At 40.9% G+C, this 17829-nt stretch overlaps 1 protein-coding gene and 1 non-coding gene across 16 annotated transcripts in view; both read right to left on the reverse strand.

Annotated features, from left to right (window-relative positions):
* The window catches only part of LOC102156193 (maestro heat-like repeat-containing protein family member 1), a 74841-nt gene extending 72324 nt beyond the window's left edge, over positions 1-2517 (reverse strand). For 10 of the 15 annotated variants that reach the window (XM_038576421.1, XM_038576413.1, XM_038576416.1 and 7 more), the window contains exon 1: positions 2393-2516. The gene's annotated coding sequence lies outside the window, so the exon portion shown is untranslated. Of the gene's footprint in view, positions 1-2392 lie in introns of all 15 variants that reach the window. The other 5 variants (XR_005379720.1, XM_038576424.1, XM_038576422.1 and 2 more) reach the window with 1 other exon arrangement.
* Positions 2518-14098: 11581 nt separating this feature from the next.
* Positions 14099-14232, reverse strand: LOC119866492. The gene has a single exon (XR_005380237.1). It is a non-coding gene; the product is annotated as a small nucleolar RNA SNORA70 (small nucleolar RNA).
* Positions 14233-17829: the final 3597 nt, after the last annotated feature.

A 17829-nucleotide genomic window follows, 5' to 3' on the forward strand; every position in this document is an offset into this window, starting at 1 on the left:
TTGCTTTACGATAAATCCTTGAGGTCTACATACTTGTTCCATGCACTTTTCTGTGTTTTAACAAAATAGATTTTTTTAAAGTTAAAATAGGTACTGTAAGACAAAAACAGGATTTTACATGAAGGAAACAAGAAGTTATACTTTTTAAAGATGATACAGAAAAGAAAAACAGAAACTGAACAACTCAGTAGACAAGTTTCATAGTAGACTAGACACTGCCAAGGAATAAGTTAGTGAATTGGAGGACACAGTAGCAAAAGTGACCCAGAATCTAGCACAGACACATAGGGAAGAAAATAAAAAAGAGATATTTAGAGAGATGGATGAAAAACTCCAATAAATGCTTAATGGGAACATCAGAATAGAGCAAATGGACAAGAGGTCATAGTTGAAGTGATCGTGGCTGTAAATCTTTCAGAATTAAAGCAAATATGAATCCTCCTATTGAAAAAGCGCACCAAGTCTTTCACAGGACAAAGAGAAATCCATATCTAGATACATTGGAATAAAATAAAAGACCAAAGAAAGCATGAGAATCCTAAATTATTCAGAGAAAGAAAGATTAACTGCAAAAGGAAGACTACCAGACCAAGAGCAGACTTCTCATCAGCAACACTAGTGGAGACAAAGCAATAATAGCTTCCAAGTTTTGAAGGAAAATATTAATCTAGAAATTTATACTCATCTCTATCATTCAAGAGTGAGAGCAAAATGAAGACATTTCAGAGAAGCTAAGAAATTTATTATTCATAAGCCCCCATTGAAAGAAATACTAATATACTTCCTTCTTTCAGCAAGGAATAAAATAAATCTGGAAAAGAGAAGGATACAAAAAATGTATTAAATATGTACTAAGAATAAGTAAAACAAAACAAAAGAATAAGTAAAACACTTGGTAAACTGAGTATCTTCTGTTGGCTCTCCAGATCTTCCCTACACTGTTCTTCACTCTGTTAAATGTTTTGGAGGCTACATCAAGTAAACCGCCTTGTCCTCTGGCTTGCAATTAAGTTTTGCCAATGGGGAGCCCTGATAGGACACTGCAGAAAGGATGGTCATGTCATAGCAGCATTCTCCTGGTTCCTCCTGACAGGGTGTATTGAGGTCATTGCTTCTCTCAAGATAGCCCTGTATGCACAATGCTTCTTTCAGCTTTCCAAGACTGCTCCCTCCCCAGATCCTTTCAGGCCTAGGGGTGATAAAACTCTGGCTGTTACTAGCTCCAGCATATTATACTATCTTGCAGGTTTCTGTATAAGTACCGCGCGCTAACCGATTGCGCCACTGGAGCTCCGCTTCTTGCAGGTTTCTTAATCTCTACTCACACATACTTGTTAGAGATAGTTGCTCTAATTTATTTGTTAAATTCTCTTTGAATTATCCTAATTTGAATGTATAATTTTTCTGTTAGGAGCCTGAGAAGGTGGTAAGTTTAAGTAGTATTGACTGAAATATAATAATCACAACTAACTTGAAGGGGTTAAAATCATGATGAAATTGAACCATTAGACAACACAGCACAAACGATGAGAAAGGTGAGGTTGTAGGGTGATTAGAGAGTCTAAGATCCTTATCTTCCTTAGAAGGAATATAGAGAATTGGTGAACTTTAGACTTTTGTTAGAAAAATATAGGGGCACAGGGCGCCTGGGTGGCTCAGTGGCTGAGTGTCTGCCTTTGGCTCAGGTTGTAATCCCAAGGGTTCTGGGATTGAGTCCTGCATCAGGCTACCCAGAGTGAGCCTGCTTATCCTTTTGCCTATGTCTCTGCCTCTCTGTGTAGTTCTCATAAATAAATAAATAAATAAATAAATAAATAAATAAATAAATAAATAAAATCTTAAAAAAAAAAAAAAAAAACTGAGACAGGATGCCAGGATGCCTGGGTGGCTCAGTGGTTAGGTATCTGCCTTTGGCTCAAGTTGTGATCCCAGGGTCCTGGGATCAAGTCCTGCATCAGGCTTCTCACAGGGGAGCCTGCTTCTTCCTCTGCCTATGTCTCTGCCTCCCTCTGTGTCTTTCATGAATAAATAAATAAAATCTTTTAAAATATATATAGAAAGAGAGGATAAATTCATATTATTTTTAGAGTAAAAAATATCTCTCTCCAGATGTTGAGTTGCAAAACCTTATTTTGGTATTTTATAATTCTTTATTTCTTGTAGTACTTAAAACTCAACACATCCAACATTGAACATATTATCTTCTCTCCATCCCAAAATTAATCCCTAACTCTGGGCAATACTTGAGTCTTCGTCATCTTTGACTTCTCTCCCACACCACCCACAAACCTGCCAGGACAGAGAATTTTACTTATTAAATGCCCCTTGAATCCGACCCTTTGCTACCCTTACATGACCACTGTTCTACTTCATTTCTCATGTTCAGACTCACCTCTTCTCTATGCCTGACCCCGCTCCAGTCCCTATTTCTGTCCTTCTCACCCACACCAGATAGACAACAGCACTACAAGGAAGCAGTTAAGATGACATAGAAGAAGTATCTCCTGGGAATACGACCCAATTGTTGAGAAATAATCACATCTTAGCAACCAAACCTGGAATGCTTACATTGGAACTAACCCACCAGCTCTATTCTAAAGAACCTAAGGTGGACTAGAGTTTCCCCTCCCCCAAATATGATTCCTGGAGAGAAATGGCTTTATTATAATTTATTTAAAATACCTGCTGCAGGGGCACCTGGGTGGCTTAGTGGGTTAAGCTTCTGGCTTTGGCTCAGGTTATGATCCTAGGCTCCTGGGATGGAGCCCTGTAGTTGGGCTCCCTGCTTGGTGGGGAACCTGCTTCTCCTCTCCCTCTGGCCCTCCTTCTCCACTCCTACTGTCCCTACCCCCCTTCTCAAATAAATAGAATCTTTAAAATAAATAAATTTTTTAAATGCCTACCGCATAGCAGCTATTCAATAAATGTGTTGACAAAATAGTGAATGAATTATATTTTTTAAACTTGTTATGTTGAATCAAAAGTGTGCACAGGGGATCCCTGGGTGGCGCAACAGTTTAGCGCCTGCCTTTGGCCCAGGGCGCGATCCTGGAGACCCGGGATCGAATCCCACATCGGGCTCCCAGCATGAAGCCTGCTTCTCCCTCTGCCTATGTCTCTGCCCCTCTCTCTCTCTCTGTGTGACTATCATAAATAAATAAATTTTTTAAAAAAAGTGTGCACAGGGTTAATATACAAATATGCTTACCATGGCATTATTTATAAGTAAAAAATTCAAAATTTTCTTGACACTCAAAAGTGCACAGATACAGGGACACCTGGGTGGCTCAGTGGTTGGGCATCTGCCTTTGGCTCAGGGCATGATCCCAGAATGCCAGGATCAAGCCCCACATCAGGTTCCCTGCATAGAGCCTTCTTTTCCCTCTGCCTATGTCTCTGCCTCTCTCTCTCTCTCTCTGTGTGTCTCTTATGAATAAATAAATAAAATCTTTAAAAAAAAAACCCACAAAGATACTTTACATTACAGTTCATATATATGTGCAGTCATTAAAAATAATTTTGTAAAATAATATGTAGTGACATGACAAAATGTTCATATAACATTAAGTTAAAAAGAGACAAGTTACCAAAAGTGTGTATAACATTGTTTTATATATATATCCAACTATATATTATATATACATATATCCAGAATATACACATGTGTTTATATTATATAAATACACATATATACAAATGCACAGGAAAAAACTGGAAGAACATACATCATAGTGGTAACATATCCAGATGGTAGATTATAAGGAACTCTTATTTTCTTCCTAGGACTTTTCTATAAGTTCCATGCAGTTTAAAATAAACATATGTCACTTTTGTCATCCAAAAAATGTTATTATTAAGCATGTTCTTTTAAAAATGTAAACTGATGATTTAGAAACTGGTCTATTAAAAGCAAGGAGGTTTCTAGAAAAAAGTCTAATTTAAGTGACTTTAGAAAAACTTCTTTAGCATTGTCTATATGATGGGTGTTGTGAGGGTTTTCAAGATAAATCTAACATGATTGCTAACCTCAAAGAATCTCAGAGAGTAAGAGTAAATAACATGATAGTTATTGTAATATAGTTATTGTAATATAATATATTGTAATATATTGTAATTAATAATAATTAATACTGTAATATAGGCATGTACAATGTTCTTAAAAGATAGAGATGAGAGCACATAATTAATTCTGTATAAGTTAGAGAAGGTTTCGGAGAGAACGGGCTGGTGAATGTGGTCTTTCAGCATGAAAAGGAGTAGAGAGGATGATGTGGAGGGAGAAGGAACCTCTCAAACAAAGATAAAAGTGTATACAAAAACACTTAGGTGTGAGACAACATGATATGTAAAGGGGTATACATATAGAATCACTCAAATGATGTATAATGTCTCCAAATTATGCAAGTGTCACGTAGCTGTCATGATTTATATCTTTAAGTGCATTCATGAGTTCGATATTTGGTGGAAGTGTACAAAATGCACTTGTATTTTGGAAGTAAATGGAAGAAAGGCCTTGTTTGCTATGCTGTAGCAACAGAGAGTCTTTGATAGGCTTACATATCAGAGGGTTTGTGATTTAGAGACATCACTCTTCATAATGTGGAAGGTGGACTTGAGGAAGACAAGACTGAGAGCCGGAGTGAAAAATAATCCTCACTTGATTTGAGGTAGCAACCCAGTAGCAATGGAGATGAAGAGAAAAGAACAGATTATAAAGATACTTTGGAGATTAAAATAGGGCAGAACTTGGCAATTGATTAGAAGAGTTGAGGGCAGCCCCGGTGGCGCAGCGGTTTAGCGCCGCCTGCAGCCCAGAGCGTGATCCTGGAGACCTGGGATCAAGTCCCACGTCAGGCTCTCTGCATGGAGCTGCTTCTCTCTCTGCCTCTCTCTCTCTCTCTGCATCTCTATGAATAAATAAAATCTTAAAAAAAAAAAAAAAGGAGAAGAAAAAGAAGAGTTGAGAGAAGGACCAAGGAAAAGCAGGCATGTGTGATCACTCCCAGGTTCAGATTTGGATAAGGTAAATGGAAGAAGCATTCAATATTGAAAATATAGAAAGATATTGAAAATATAGAAAGAGGAACCCATGGGAGAGGACAGGGGGTAATAGGGAATTTTAGGAACATGATGGGTTTAAGATTTCTTTAGATATCCAAGTGAAGGGACGCTCGGGTGGCCCAGCGGTTGAGCATCCGCCTTTGGCCCAGGGCATGATCCTGGAGTCCCAGGATCAAGTCCCATGTCAGGCTCCCTGCGTGGAGCCTGCTTCTGCCTCTGCCTGTGTCTCTGCCTCTCTCTCTCTCTCTGTCTCTCATGAATAGATAAAATCTTAAAAAAAAAAAAAAGCCATCCAAGTGAATAAGATGTGGAAGCATTAGGATATACATGAGTTTAAGGAGATACCGCGATTTGTAGGTTAGAAGTGATGATCAAAGCCATTCTTTTGCCTCAGGAGAGAATAACTAGTGCAAAGACCAGGAGAGAATAACAAGTGCAAAGAATCCTGGAGAACATCAATATTAACAAAATAAGAAGAAAATAAGAATATAGAGGAGACTGTGTGAAAATAAGTGGAAGAGTACGCTATCGAGAGATAGCACAGTGATTAAGAGCTTGGTCTTTGGGTGCCTGGCTGGTTCAGTTGGTAGAGCTTATGACTCTTGATTTCAGGGTTGTGAGTTTGAGCCCTATATTGGGCATAGAACTTATTTTATTTTTATTTTTTAAGATTTTATTTATTTATTCATGAGAGACAGAGAGAGAGAGAGAGAGAGGAAGAGACACAGGCAAAGGGAGAAGCAGGCTCCATGCAGGGAACCTGATGTGGGACTCAGATACTGGGACTCCAGGATCATGCCCTGGGCCAAAGGCAGGCGCTAAACCACTGAGCCACCCTGGGATCCCCATAAAGCTTACTTTAAAAAAAAAAAAGAAAGAAAGAAAAGAAAGAGCTTGGTCTTTAGAGTCAGATCATCTGTAAATAGAGTGCTAGTTTCCCTATTTGTAAAATTGGATTAAAGATATTATCTACCCATTCATGAAAAAATCCTCAACAAACTAGGAATAGGAAGTTACTTCCTCTCAATATGATAAAAAGTATCTGTGAAAGCCTACAGCCTACATATTTAATAGTGAAAGACCAAGTGCTTTCCCCCTAAGAGTGAGAACAAAATAAAGATGTACATGCTCACCACTTCTATTCAACAATGTAATGAATATTCTAACCAGGGTAATTAGGTAACAAAGATATAAAAGACATCCAGTTTGGAAAGGAAGAAGTTAAACTGTCTTATCCACAAATGACACAATCTTATATACACAAGATCCTAAGAAATCCACTAAAAAAAAAAAAAGCTAGAATTAATAAACGAGTTCAGCAAGTTCACAAAATCAATATATAAAAATCAGCTGTCATTGCTATACACTACCAATGATCTGAAAATTAAATTAAGAAAATTGTCCCATTCACAATAAGATAAAAAAGAATAAAATACTTAGGAATAAACTGGAAAAAAAAAAGGAGTGTAAGACTTGTAGAATGAAAACTATAAAACATTGTTTTGGGTTTTTTTAAGATTTTATTTATTCATGAGAGACACACAGAGAGGCAGAGAGATAAGCAGGCTCCATGCAGAAAGCCCGATGTGGGACTCGATCCCAGAACTCCAGGATCACTCCCTGAGCCAAAGGCAGACACTCAACCACTGAGCCACTCAGGCATCCCAAAACAATTTGTTGAAAGAAATTAAAGAAGACTTAAACAAATAGAAAGATATCCCATGTCCATGGATCAGAAGACTAAACAAAATTAAGATGGATATTCTCCCCTAATTGGTCTACAGATTCAGCACAATTTCTATCAAAAGTCCCTGCTGCCTTTTTTGTGGAAATTGGCAAGCTAGTTGTAAAATTTATATGCAAATGCAAAGAATCCCAAAACAATCCAAAAAAGAAAGGTTGGAGAACTTACACTTCCTGATCTCAAAACTTACTACAAAGATAATCAAGACAGTGTAGTACTGGCATAAAGGTAGACATAGATTGATGGAATATAATCGAAAGTCCAAAAAGAAATCCTTACATTTATAGTCAATTGATTTTCTACAAAGCTACCAAGAAAATTCGATGAGAAAGAAATTGTCTTTTCAACAAGTGGTGCTAGGGCAATTGGATAACCTCGGTTAAAAAAAAAAAATCATTCGGGCCCCTACCAGACACTATACACACACAAAAAATAGCTCAAATGGATCACAGATCTGAATGTTAGAACAAAAACTTAGGAGAGGGGATCCCTGGGTGGCTCGGTGGCTTGGCACTGCCTTTGGCTCAGGGCGTGATCCTGGAGACCCGGGCATGAAGCCTGCTTCTCCCTCTGCCTGTGTCTCTGCCTCTCTCTCTCTCTCTGTGTGTGTGCCTATCATGAATAAATAAATAAATCTTAAAAAAAAAAAAACTTAGGAGAAAACATAAAGTAAATTTTTGTGGTCTTGTATTGGGCAAAAAGCAAAAGGGAAGATAAAAACAAAACTGCTAATTTAAAACTGTGGCACTTCAAAAGACACAATCAAGGAAGTGAGGGGCTCCTAGGTGGCTCAGTTGGTTGAGCATCTGACTTTGGCTCAGGTTGTGATCCTGGGGTCCTGGGATCGAGTCCCACATCAGGCTCCCTGCCTGGAGCCTGCTTCTCCCTCTGTCTATGTCTCTGCCTTTCTGTGTCTCTTATGAATAAATAAATAAGATCTTTAAGCAACAACAACAACAACAAACAAACAAACAAATGTCCAGGATAGGTAGATACATAGAAACAAAAAGTAGATTAGTGGTTGCCTAGGTCTGGGAGTGAGAATGAGGAGGGACTCTAGTAAGCATGAAATTCTTTGGAGGTGATAGAAATGTTATAAAATTAGATTTTGGTGGGGGAAAAAAGATTTTGGTAATAGTTGCAAAATTCTGTAAATACAATAAAAAGGTCATTGAATTGTACACTTAAAATTGGTGAATTTTGTGGTATTTAAATTATATTTCAAGAAAGCTGTCAGTTTTTTAAAATATTTTTTCAAGATTTTATTTATTTATTTGAGAGAGAGAAAGAGAAAGCATGAGTCAGGGAAAGGGCAGAGGGAAAAGGACAAGCAGACTCCCCCCACCAGCGTGAGCCCATTGCCGGGCTTGATGTCAGGACCCTGAAATGATGACCTGAACTGAAGTCAGACACTTAACCAACTGAGCCACCCCGGTGCCCCAATTTTTAAAAATATTTAAAAAGAAATATCTACCACTAGCACCAAGATTGTGGCCTCCAATACCATTTTTCAATTTGGAGAAGTTGTTGATTCCAGGTCTGGGGCCAAAAATGTATAAGATGAGTGTGGAACCTATTGCCATCCTGATGAGTAAGGAATCTATCAAAGATTAGAATGAAAGGCGCCTGGATGGCTCAGCAGTTGGGCATCTGCCTTTGGCTCAGGGCATGATCCCGGAGTCCTGGAATTGAGTCCCACATTGGGGTTCCTGCATGGAGCCTGCTTCTCCCTCTGCCTGTGTCTCTACCTCTCCCTCTCTCTGTCATGAACAAATAAATAAAATCTTTTTTTTAAAAAGATTAAGATGATGTGAACAACTCTCAAGAGCCAATTTGAAGAACTTCTGGCCAAAGATGAGACATTCTGCACATTAATGAAGATAAAAACTACAATGTATTGAAATATATCAAATGCATTTACACCTCTGAGTTCATAATGATTCTTAAAGGGAAAAAAAAGTGGTCATCTTTGAAGTGTATTTCAAAAAACAGATTATTTTGAAAGGTGATAAAAAGAATAAATCAAGCAATTATTGAGACTTTTTTATATAAGTTGTATCATTGGGTAACAAAAAACAGTTTATAAGGGGCAACATCTCTTTACAGAAATATGCCACCTAATAAAAGAAAAGGCAACAATATAATAATACCATCATTTTGACAATTCATAGCTGACCAATGGGTGCCAACATCACACACACACACATACACACACACAAGACAACCAGAAATGACATACCTCCTGAGCAAAGAACCTAGCATAATCTCTGTTGCTCTCCTCATCTCTAACCTGAATCTAATCAAGCCTCCTGAACAAACTACTAATTTACAGGAAGTACAAAGAACAGAGGAATATGTTAAATAATTTCATGAGGCTATAGTTAGCAAAATCCAAAATATGAGAAAACAGCCTTGTTCCTTCAATAAATAAATTTCAGAAGAGGGGCACCTGGGTGGCTAAGTCAGTTAAGCATCTGGCTTCGGCTCAGGTCATGATCCCAGGGTCCTGGGATCAAGCCCCTAGACAAGATGGACTCTTGTCCCTACTCAGTGGAGACCTTACTTCTCCCTCTCCTTCTGTCTGTCACTCCCCCTGAATGTGTGCACTCTGTGTCAAATAAATAAATAAAATCTTTAAAAGATAAAAAAAAAATACATCACAAGAGAGAAAAAAAAGAGATGAAAGGGGAAATCAAAGTTCAAAAAAGCTAAGAGACAAATCAATCATAAAGTGGGACTTTATTTGGATCCTGATCCAAACAAACACACTGTAAAGAAAATATATGAAATAATTGTAAATTTGGAGATAGCAAGATATTTTATAATATTAAAGAATAATTGTGGGATGCCTGGGTAGTTCAGTGGTTGAGTATCTGCCTTCGGCTCAGGGCATGGTCCCAGAGTCCCAGGATCAAGTCCCACATTGGGCTCCTCTCAAGAAGCCGGCTTCTCCCTCTGCCTGTGTCTCTGACTCTCTCTTTGTCTCTCATGAATAAATAAATAAAAAATCTTTTTAAAAAAAAGAAGAATTGTGCGGGTGGTTGGTGTGATAATGGTGTTGTGCTTATGCTTTTTTTAAAGAGATCTTATCTTTTACAGATATATACTGAATATTTATGGATGAAATTATGTGTCTGGGGATTTGCTTCAAAATAAGATGGAAGAGGGAAAAATGGGTGAGGGTGTATGTGAAACAAGATTGGCTATGAGTTAATAAACTATATTTGGTGATGGATACAGGAAGGCTCATTATACTATTTTCCTGATTTCTGCATATGATCAAAATTTTCCACAACAGAAAATTTTTCTAAAAATCTACTTCATGACTCTGTAGTAATGCATAAGATAATTAGAGTGCTTTTAACCACTAACAGATAACCTTCAAACATTGTTTTTAACTTTTATACTCCCTTTCAATTAATCACACCTAAGAGTATATTACTTAGACCAAGAGCCATGGCCCACATGACTTTGTTCACCTGGTAGTAATTTACTGAAATTTCACATTTAGAATTAGGAAATGTCAACCTTCAGAGTTCCATATCTGCCCAGCAACAGCAGGGTAACAATTCCAAATGTTTCCCTACCACTACTAATAATTATGATTGCTTTCCTCTCACCCTTGGAGAAATACTTGCAATCATTAATTTATTCATTGTTTTTCATTCATTTATCATGTGTCAAGTATTAGGTGCAAGGATACAAATATTAATACAGTAGACCCTTGCGGTACCTGGCTGGATCAGTCAATAGTGCGTGTGATTCTTGATCTAGGGTTTGTGAGTTCAAGCCCTACGTGGGGTGGAGAGATTATTTAAAAAACAATACAGTAGGGCAGCCCCAGTGGCTTAGCGGTTTAGTGCCACTTTCAACCCAGGGCGTGATCCTGGAGACCCGGAATCGAGTCCCACATCAGCCTCCTTGCATGGAGCCTGCTTCTCCCTCTGCCTGTGTCTCTGCCTCTCTCTCCTTCTGTGTCTCTCATGAATAAATAAATAAAACCTTTAAAACAAACAAACAAAAAACAATACAGTAAACCCTTGACTGCTTGAATGCTAGATGAATATTTCTAAGTGCCCAATGCATTCAAGAAACAGTGCTAAGCATCTGTTACAAATACACAATCTAACTCTCTTCTAAAAGCCAGCTCTATTGATCATATAGAAATGAATGGAGATATGGTACTTACCCTTGTATAGTTTAAAAACTGATAGAGTCCATGAGACAAGAACCCCAGTAACCTAGAACAAAAAGCTGAATGTGGTAAGTGGTCCCAAAATGATTCAGTCACCAAAGTGAAGAAAGTATGTTTGGGGAGTGGTAAGTACTCAGGTTTGGCTGAAGCATTAAGGATTTGTTTGGGTAGAGGCTGGAATGGTACACTAGGCCATATGTGGAGTTAGGTTAAGGAATGTGAATTTTATTAGGCAGCAACAGAAAGTTGCTTAATGTTACCAAGCAGAGCATGACATGCATAGAGTTGTGACTTGGGACAACACCTCTTATAGCAAGTGGCAGAGTCCATAGACCACTCATGGAAGACCAATTCAAGCCCAGACTACATCTCCAAGCTCATACACTCCTACATACATGTAAACACGCTTAATGAATAATAGTTTACAGCACCTGAGATGGACTTGAAGACTTTGGAGACTCAGCTCCAGAGTACAGCCTTACCTTCTCCACACTTACAGACCAGCACATACAGACCAGCCCTGAACCACCTCCGAGAAAACTTCCTGTCACAGCTTACAGCAGAGCTTAGCAAACTGTGATTTTTTTTTCCATTTAAAAGGGTCAGATAGTAAATGTCACAGGCTTTGCGGCCTACATGGTCTCTGTTGCAATGACTCAACTCACTAACACAACCATTGACAACATGTAAATAAAAGAGCTGAGTTGTGTTCTAATAATATAGAACTTGGCCCATGCCATAGTTGGTCAACTCCTACCCTAGAGTTTGGAGCCTCTTCCAGAGCTCAAGTGACCATCCAGATATAGACTAGCTCCAGCTCCTTCCAGAAAACTAGCCTCATCTGACAGATTAAGAAAGCTCTTTCAGAAGTATAATCCCTCTAGGTCTGAGGGTCCATCTACCACCTGAAGGACTGGGGGAACTAATTCTCTGCCTAACCATGTGACAGCTAAACCCAATTGGGCCCACACAGCTGTTATCCTTGCTTGCCACCCAAGATGTAAGCCATTCCAAACATCTGCTTACTCTTCCACATCCTCTTTACCTTTGCTCTGTCTCCTCTCCCTAGAAGAGATGCTCACCTCCTACTCAGCTCACATGTCAGTGTCCCCTCCTCAGAGAGGGTTCTCCTGGTCCCCCAACCTAGAGAAGCTCCCCCAGGCACTCTCTATTACATCCCATTTCCCATTCTTCATAGCACTGCCTACAATCTGAAATTATTTATTTATTGTAGGTTTTCTCCCACAAAAATGTAAGTTCCATGAGATTGGGAAACTTGCTCATTTCTGTATTTCTGGCCTAGAGTAGGTCCTCATTCCCTATTTATTAAATAAAAGGAATAAATGAATGAGTTGCCATATTTGCTCTGTGCTTCCTCCCCTGAGCTACCCCTCTGCCTCTGCCCCTTCCAACTTCTCCCCAGGGCCTTTGGAAAAACCTTTATACTACAAAAACTTTTCCCTATCCTCAACTCTCCATTGATTGTCCTTTTCTTCTTGCTTCCTTGGTACAGACCTGACAACATGATTTCTCCTGTGTACTCTCCAGTGGAGGCTGCTTGTCTTCTGTGCCACACAACTCACAGTCAGGGACCACACACCTTGTTTAAACACTTTCTCCCTGTCCCCAGCCCCACTACCACCCACTCCCACATTGGACAAGACTCAACCAGTTGAGCCTCAATGTCACTGCTCTAGGAAACCTCCTTTGGTCCTTTGGCCCATACAGCAATTGTCCAGGTTATATATCCTACCTCACTCAATGTCCTCACTCCTGAGAGCATTTTTCACACTGTATTGCAACTATCAGCTTAAGTTATCTGTCTCATCCTTCATCCCCAGCCCCCCTAGGCCATGAGCTCTGTGGGGGAAGAAATTTATCACAGTGCCTGCCCATAATGGGCTGTCCATAAATATGTATTAAATGAAAGAAGTCAAAAGCTATTCCAACAGCAAGAGAGACTAAACATGGTGAGACCCAACAGGAAGCCTCTGTCACAGAATCAGTGAGAGGTCATAAGAGTCTAGACTGGGGAGTATGGCAGAAACAAAATGCAGAGCTAGAGGTGATGCCCCATACTTATCAACAACATGTAATATTTCCCACCAAATTTTTCCTACTCTCTTCCGTTTACCTCATTAGCTGCCACCAGCAATCACCCCCACCCTTCAAGCCAGAACTGGGAGACCTCTGCTCTCATCACACTCCATCTGATCAGAGAACAAGCCTCATGTCCAACCCTCTTTCCCACCTCTACTGCTTCCATCTTTATTCAGATCACCATCATCTAGCACCCTGCCTGTTCCAAAAATCTTAATGAGGCATCCATTCTCAGGCCTGCCCTTCTTACATCCCTACAGTCTCTCTCCTCCACATAACTAGGAGAGCAAACTTCTTTAAAGTGCAAATCTGAGTGTGTTGCTCTCCAAATTAAACCCCTATGATGGCTTCCCATTTCCTTCATGGCTCTAGTCCAGGCTCTTCAGAATGGCAGCCAAGAATAGTACTCCATGATCCATCAGCTTCCCAAGGCTCTTGCCCTGCCCCCTCCCTAGCATCTTTTGCCTGTAGTGAGTGTTATGCTCATCCTGGTTTCCCTGCCTGGGATGTCTTTCCTGTCTGTGTGCACTGTGAAAAAAAAAACAAAACAAAAAAACAAAAGACAAAAAACCATCATCTTTCATTTTGACAGGAAGTAGGATTTATTGGTGGGCATGAATAGGCAGGGGGCAGTGCCAAGGTTCTTACGAATGTGGAGCCTGCCATTTGTCCAAGGGACGGTGATTAGGGATGTATTTGACCCCACAGCCATCTGGGATGAGCCACTTTTTAACCACCATGTCTTCAAATTTGCCTGCATTAAACTTAGTAAAACTCCACTTCTTGGAAATGTGGATTTTCTATCAGCCCGGGAACTTGAACTTGGCCCTGCACAGGACCTCAATCACATGCTTCTTGTTCTGCAGCTTGGTATGGATGTACACAAAGACTTGGCCAATATGGACCCGATCCTGACCACTGTGCCCTGGGGCTTTCCAAAGGAACCCCACATGCCTGTCTGCAGCCTAGATTAGTGATAATCAGTGTCCACTGGAAAGGGCTGTCTGGAAGGTCTCTCAGGGCAACCCATACAATCAATAGGCTGCATACACTACCAAGCAGGCTACTGTTGGCAGCCATTGCACACTGGGCCCCCATGGGGAAAGAGCACAGTCGGCTTAATTGGCTGCAGACCCATCATCTTTCAAGACCCAGTTCAAGTCTCTCCCCTTATGGGGTGCCTTCTAATGCTCCTATTCTCCCCACCCCTCCTTGAGACACTGCCATCCGCAGAGGAGCCTTCCGCCTTAGCACCTTACCCCCTGTTTGGCATTGTATGTGTTTCCACAGCTGTCTCACTCATTTAAACCATGGGCTCCTCCAGAGCAGGGATCATATCTTTCTCAGCTTTGCATCCCCAGTGCCCAGCACTGAGCCTGGTACTAATGGGCACTCAGTAACCATGGAAAACAAGCTGGAATCCTAGGAAACTCTGAGGTTACATCTAGGTGGTGGGAGAATGATCTGCTGCCCTCTCCTGGCAATGTAAGGCATTGTCCTAACCACAGACACCAGCCCCACCTTGCAAAAAGAAAAAAAAAAGTGGACCCGGACGCTGCAAAAGAAGGGAATGGAGAAGGAATTGGATTGAGGTGTTGATGGGACACCTTTGTCAGCTCCCATAGTTCTCATGTCCATGAAAGCTAGGGTGCAGAAGCCAGCTCAGGCCTTTCAAAGGAAGGCATATCCTTAGAGTGGGTCTGTCCCCCACACTATAGTCTCTAAATTATACTGTATTTGTTTCCCATTCTGTCCTGTGGTCCTTGTTGTTGTTACTATTCCTGCTGCTTTATTTTTTTTTTTAAGATTTTATTTGTTTATTCATAAGAGGCACACAGAGAGAGGCAGAGACACAGGCAGAGAGAGAAGCATGCTCCTTGTGGGCAGCCTGATGCAGGACTGAATCCCAGGCCCCCAATCACCACCTGAGATGAAGGCAGATGCTCAAACACTGAGCCACCCAGGCATCCCACTCCTGCTGTTTTCATTCATTTTAGTAGGTGATCACTAATTTTTATCTCCGTTGTTACAAAATGTGTATTGTTTTTCTTGTGCCCGGAAAGACTGAATTTGATCACTAGTTTCTCTTGATTTTAACTCCGCTTCCCACTGGTAGGAGGTTGTCTCTAGCATTCTGGGTGTCTCAGCTTTCTGCCAAAATCCAACTACCGGTTAGGGTCCCCCACACCTCACTCCTCCTCACAGCTTCAACAAACCATGTGACGTCGTGGCAGGGGAGGGTGGCTCTTGGCAAGGCGAATCACTACTTCGCTCCTCTTAGGGATGTAGTCTGATTGTCTGTATTTTGACATGTGGAAAATTGTCTAACACCTAATGTGAAAGATGGACTTGGGAAGGAGCTTGGGAATGGAGATAGAGGTTTGTGAGTGACATGTACCCAGCCAGATAGGTAAGGACTCAGAGCAGCTAAGATAGCCACCTGCAGAGAAACATCACCTATTACTCATGTTGGAGTCCTTAGTGTTTATCATACAACATACTCAGTAAACATCTATTGTCTGTTGAAATATTGAAAGGAGAGTACACACATACACACACACGAAAGAAAACAAAAAGGACTGGCGACTAGAAGCCCGACTTTTTGCAGTGTAAAATATTGGAGCTGGCTGAAAGGTTTGCCCTATATTTAGGAATTCACACAACACTGCTAGAAAGGAAATACCTTGTTTAATTAACAAGCATTCTTTTCTGGTCTTACCTCTCACTTAGTTCCAGTCTACTTATCCTACCCCTGAAGAGTTTACCAAATAATTTTTGGAATGACACCATGAACACTCTCCATGTAAAATAGCACCTGTCCCCAAGTGGTTTACAATACATTTCGTGAGATGTGGCACAAATAAAGAAAGACTGATCCCTGTTCTCAAGAAGTTATGTCATCAGGATCCCTGGGTGGTGCAGCGGTTTAGGGCCTGCCTTTGGCCCAGGGCGTGATCCTGGAGACCCTGGATCAAATCCCACGTCGGGCTCCCGGTGCATGGAGCCTGCTTCTCCCTCTGCCTATGTCTCTGCCTCTCTCTCTCTCACTGTGTGCCTATCATAAATAAAAGAAAAAAAAAAAGGAAGTTATGTCATCTCACTGGAAGACAAGGTGTCCTTCCGCACTTGCCTTTTCAGAATGATTAGAAGACCACATACTATATGATGAAATAGTAAATAGACAATCACTGAACACTGAAAATGTGCCATACAAAATATAATTATTATTTAGGTGGTGCTATCAAGGAAGGCTTCCTGAAGGAGGTTGCATTTGAGCTGTCCTAAGCTAGGTAGAAGTAGAAAAGAGAATGGAAAATTCCTTGGCCAAGGGTCTGGAGGTATCCTGGGTCCCAGTGACAGAAGATTTGGTCAAAGTTCCAGAACTGGGGAGATGTGGCATAAGCCAGTGGGCTGGCCCATATTCTCACTACTGACAGCTGTGTGACCAGGGCCAGAGAAGTAGAGAAGACAAAAGGTGCATACCTTGTAAGATCCCAGATGGTATGCTTTGGCTTCCTCTGCAAAAGGCCAACAAATCCTATGCCCGAGCAGAGTATAGAGAAGTGCTGGCCAGGCTGACAGCATCACATCAGAACGTCCTTAATGTGGGCAGAGTCAGTTCAGAGAAGATTGACAGGATGGGGCATGCTGGGAAATCCAGACAACCAGAGGGTCCCAGACAGATGAGGTGGCTGTGACCTCCCAGAGTTCCCAACCCTTGTGAACAGGATCCATTCGGTTGGCAGAACTGTGCAATGCTGTTCTAAAATAACAGTCAACAGGGATGCCTGGGTGGCTCAGCGGTTGAGTGTCTGTCTGCCTTTGGCTCAGGGCGTGATCCTGGGCCCAGGACCAAGTCCCACATCAGGCTCCCTGCATGGAGTTTGCTTCTCTCTCTGCCTATGTCTCTGCCTCTCTGTGTGTCTCTCATGAATAAATAAATAAAATCTTTTTAAAAATAAAATAACAGTCAACAGCATGCTAGGTTCGCCATCCCACCAGACCGAATGAGAGAGTCTGGGAAAGTCTTTTCTCCCCACTGCTTGTTTCATCCCAGTCCAGCCACCCCTCCCCCATACTTTCAGCGAACCATGTAAATGCTCCAATCTGAGTGGGTTCTAATAGGCTCAAGGCCAAATTCCTCTGCTTGCACCACCTAATCTCACCTCCCACTCTCCAACACACTATATTCCATCTGAGACCCGTCTGCTCTGTGCAGCAGATGCTTATGTCCACTTTGGGGCGGCTTTCTTATACTGTTCTCACCTCCTGAATACCCTGCTTCCTCCATTCAGAACAATATGGTAGAAACAAAAACAAGACTGAGAAGCAGAGAAAAAGGCTTAGAATCATTCCATAAACTCTGAGTATTGGTACACCTCCATTCTAATAAATTACTGCAAACTTGGTGACTTAAAATAATACAAATCTATTACCTACAGTTCAACGTTAACAGTCTAAAATCAGTCTCACTAGGCTAAAATCAAGGTGTCAGCTGAGCGCCATTCCTTTCAGAGGCTCCAGGGAGAATTTGTTTCCTTATCTTCTCCAGTTTCTTGAAGCTCCTTGTATTCCTTGGCTTACAGCCCCATAGCACATCAATTTCTGCTTCCATCTCCACCTCTGATGCCAACACTCCTACTTTACTCTTATGAAGACCCTTGTGATTACATTGGACCCAACAGGATAATCTCAAGATCCAAGGTAACATATTCATAGATTCTGGAAA

Source organism: Canis lupus, chromosome 27 (genome assembly GCF_011100685.1).
Source record: "Canis lupus familiaris isolate Mischka breed German Shepherd chromosome 27, alternate assembly UU_Cfam_GSD_1.0, whole genome shotgun sequence".
In the NCBI taxonomy this organism is placed as follows: Eukaryota; Metazoa; Chordata; class Mammalia; order Carnivora; family Canidae; genus Canis; species Canis lupus.